We start from the raw sequence: 4,896 nt of genomic DNA, 5'->3' as shown, positions 1-4,896 counted from the left end.
ATGTCTTACTTATATTATTTTCTCACGAATAAATATAAGTCTTTTGTGTTTTGCACTTTGCACCCGAATTATGTGTCTTGTATATTGAATGTGTATTTTCATGTTTATACTCCTCATGAGTATTTAGTGTATTTTTACGTCTTAATACGCTAGCTCGTATAACACATACTATATACACTTAGCACAGAAGTTGGTGATAAAATAATATATATTTTTCTCTCAAAAATATACATACTTATATCCATTTTTATTCTTGAAGAAATCCTCATTTCTTATCACCAAAAATTAGGGAAACCTTGGTAATAATCTTAATTACATTTTTAGGGAATAAGTTTCTCAAAAACTTATATTTTTCTAAGTGTCAAAATTTATAAAAATTTTGACAGAGTTTCCCCTAAAAATGAAGGTTTCCCATGTTTTCAAAACATGTGTTTATTTTCTTTTAAATCGTCAATAATCACCAACAACAATTATCAACAATAACCATCAACAACAATCCCTAATTTTCCCCATTTCATGAACTCGAATATTTACAAAAATGTGTAGTAATTTACTAGCACATTTAGTAAGTCTTGTTATCTTTAAAAATAAGTTTAATTTCTTAAAAACGTTATTTTTAAAGAATATGAAGTTCCACAACTTCTAGTCGGTTTTTACGAAAATTATTTCTTTGTTAAAACTTTTGTTACACAAGTGTCCACACACTTGTTTGTTCACAAAAATCACTTTTGTTTGTGTAAGATCCGGTTTAGAACATGTGATTTCTTTTGACGCTTGGTCTTTTGAAAATACCACTTGTAGATACATAGATCGGCTAGTTTTAAACATTATTTCACAAGTAAAAATACTTTTACACAAGTTCATGATTCGTGTGTGGTAGAGTTTCACCCTTTAACCCTTGTTTCATTCAAAACAGCCTTATGTCATGATTCATGATCATGACCAACCCAGGTTAGATGATGATCCGAGCTACCACTACATAGATCGGGTCCAAATAATCACACAAATCAATTACTACAACATTTACACATCATATGAGCTTTTAACCATCATTATTTATGTTTTTAGTAGACTTTAATGCATTAAATTGCAAGATTCCGAGTTTTAACCGTTACATATCATATTAACCACTTCAAAATAGTTCAAGAAGGTGTATTAAGTAACATACCACTAGCTCGAGGCTAGGGAGGAATCTAAGCGCAAATGAAGTGGATAAAAGCTAGAGGATGAGGTCCTTCGATCTCCGAGTGTACCAAGCCTTCTTATGCGTGACACTTGACACTTGTATGATGTTGGAATGTGAAGAACAAAATCGAAAAATATGATGGATGATCAAGGGGTGTTCGGCCGAAAGTTTTTGAGGGAGAGGAGAGAGTAGTTTTGTGGTGTTGGGTGGTGAATTGTCTAATGTGCCATCTCAAGGTATTTATAGACATTCCATATGGCATATTCCTAGCATATTCCTGGCATATTCCTGGAATATTCCTAGCATATTCCTGGCATATTCCTGGAATATTCCTAGCATATTCCTGGCATATTCCTGGAATATTCCTAGCATATTCCTAGCATATTCCTGGCATATTCCTGTAATATTCCTAGCATATTCCTGGCATATTCCTGGAATATTCCTAGCATATTCCTTGCATATTCCTGGAATATTCCTAGGTTTTCTGCGTTGTCTGCGTTTTGCAGTGTAAGCACTGTGTCGCGTAGGAACACACGGTACGCGCTTAAACATGAAAAAAAAATAACGTTTTTAAGCGTTTTAACTTATTTTTTTTTTCAACACGAACCTGATTAAAATTAAATTTTAATCATAACAGAATATTTGTGGGATTAAATATTATCCGGGCGGCCATCAACGTTCTTTTCGCAGTTTTGTCGTAATTAGTTCTGCTCTTAAAGTGTGTTTCGGGTGCTTTTAGTGCTTATTTTTGCTTTCGCAATGTCTATAAATTAAACCCTTATATGTATTCTTGGGTTTTAATGTATTCTTGTCGTAGGACCTACACCTAGGCCTCCATTCTAATGTCTGACTGCTTTCTGCAGTTCTGTTGACACATTGTGTCTTACCGGTGAGTTTACTTAGTATTTTTGACGCAACGCTCTCGTTTATGCATAAAGCAATATTTTGTAGTATACAACGTGCATGAATTCACTTGTTTAACATGTGTTCAGACATTGCTGACAATTAAGCACATAATTGTAGTTATTAAATAATAATTAAAGTGTACGGAAATTACCGGTTTGGTGCCAGTTGTCACATATGGTACCATAACCTAATACTGGTCGGCTTGATCAATGCTAATAAATGTCATTCGTTATGTAATTACAACCAACAAGTCGTGTACACCTTATCGAAATCGTTATTAGTTTTGTATAAACCACCTTAATCGTTTTTGAAATCACCGTTTAAACCTTGAAATTCATTTTGTACATATGAATCACCCCAAAACAATTGAAAACAATAAAAGAGGGGACTATGTACTCACATGTAGTGCAAAGTATCCTTGATCAATAGAACTCAAGCAAGCTCAAGCAAACCAAAGGAATCAAGTGGCACCTAGTAATCGAACCACTAGTTAAACAATAGACGCCTAAATCGGAAGATTGGACGGAATGAGGTCTTGTAAACCAAATGAGTATTGGAACTCATGTGATATGGTTTAATAAAGCCTACATCCTAGATCGGAACCTAACCTAAGTGCTTTCGACCCAACGCAACCCATTAAGGTAGCTTACGCTACGTTAACGTGTCGTGCACGCAACAGCGCGTTCGAGACGTCTAACTAGTCCTATGACAAGTATTATATGCCCACACATGTTTAATTATGTTACATAATCAGTTATGTGTAAAAAGTTTAGGTTACACATGCTTAATTACCAATTATGTATGAAAAGGGTATTTTGGTAATTTACTAAAGGCATATAACTACATATCATGCGACTAATTAAACCTAAGTGACCATAAGGTATAACCTCGAAAGGTTATTCCCTATGCTACTATGGTCACTAAACATGTTTGGTCGGATCCTAACGACCGACCAAACGGGTCGTGTTCGAAAGTCTAAGCGGGTGTTTAGTCCGCTTGACTTACGACTCCACACAAGCACTAAACTAACAAGTGATGAGCTAAACATGTCGAAACATGTTTAGTTAAGTTAGAAAACAGGTTTGGATATCAAAACAAACGGTTTTGATATCCTAGAGTAGTTTGGTTACAAAATACGTGAGAAAACGCATTTTGGCCGAAACTACGACTCGTCACTGAGCCTAGATAACGTGGTAATCAGTAGGTATAGTCACTAGGGACTATAACCATCGTGATTACGCTCACGTTACAAAGTTAAACGGAACTTTGTGTTGACCATTGACTTGGTCAAAGCTGAAAGTCAAACTTGTTTGACCTTCATGCTAGAAATACAAGAACAAGCAAGAAGAGGACTTACCAAGGGTCCAAGAAGGGTGTTTGATCTAAAATAGCTCAGGTATGAAGTGTAAACACCCCAACTTAGAGCTGAACTTAGATCAAGTGTGAGAAACCGAAATGAGGAAGCTTGCTATTTATAGGAAATGGAGATCAATAGGATGATTCCAAGTGTTTTGAGGGATTAATCTTGGCCATACATGTGGGTTAATGGTATTAGAATACAATGGGAGTCAAAAACCAGCTCCAGGTATTGCAAATATTACATTAAAACCCCTGAATTCAGCCCAGATTGCTAATTCTGAACTTTCTGTCTGGCAAGGCCACGCGGCCCGCGTGAGATTTTGCTTAGTCTCACGCGCCCCGCCTGAGGATGTTTGACAGATTGTCAGTTTTAGTCCCTGCAGCTTAGAAACTTGCATTTTGGCTCATTTTTGGCACGTTTAAGCCCCGTTAACCCCATTTCAAGGCTCCAAAATGAAGTTAAGGTATAGGGAACTTAAAACATGTGACACCCCAGGAAAATCAGTGAACGATTGAACTTACCTAGCTTCCTCAGTGAGTGCATACCAAATTTCGGGACGAAATTTCCAATTAGTTGGGGATAATGTGACAACTCGAACTTTAGACTTACTTTGATGTAACGTTACGTACCTATATGACACTTTGAGTTAATAAATGTTATGATGTTACGTGCTTATGTGAACTTGATTATACAATTGAATGAATGTTGTGTTTATGTGTATTATGTGTACATGTATGTACTGAACCGCACAATACTAGACCACTTGAACCGCACAAGCTCACATCACCCGCACAAGGCCGTTTGGGACTCATTCTTGTACACGGACCATTAGGGCAGCCCATTGAGGGTTCGGCCCACTTCCCTTAACCGTGTAAATCCCATAGTTGGGGATTGGTATTGTTAGTTGGTTATACAAAACACTATCACACAAACCCTAGGCGACTTCCTCTCTATCTCTCTCTCGTTTGCTTGGAACCCGACGGCAAGATTATTCCATACTCGGATCACCTTGTTCTACTCACAATCCGGTTAGTATGATTGTTGTATTGATTGATGATATTTTATTTATGCGCGATTTCATGTTGCTCGGATTATTTTGATTGTATGTGAAGATGTTATAAATCTTAACTAGAACCGGAGGTATGAGTATATGTTCGGCTGTGATATGATTCGGATTATAGTATGATAATGATAGATTGGATGTTGCTAATTGATGATATATGTGTGCATGTAATCGGCTGATGTGAACTTGAATGATATGCTAGATGATAAGGTTGATCCGTATGAAAGTTATAATGTTATTCTTGTGATTTTTTTGATTAGATTAGGGTTCATAAGATTCGATGTTTGTTTTCCTGTTTGATCGATAGTTTGCTAGTTAGAGTATTGGAATTGTGTTAATTGATAGAATGTTAAGTTTGGAAACTATTGATCTTTGTAACTG

This window comes from Helianthus annuus, chromosome 12, assembly GCF_002127325.2.
Source record: "Helianthus annuus cultivar XRQ/B chromosome 12, HanXRQr2.0-SUNRISE, whole genome shotgun sequence".
Lineage (NCBI taxonomy): Eukaryota > Viridiplantae > Streptophyta > Magnoliopsida > Asterales > Asteraceae > Helianthus > Helianthus annuus.
Note: the sequence above shows the minus strand (reverse complement) of the source record.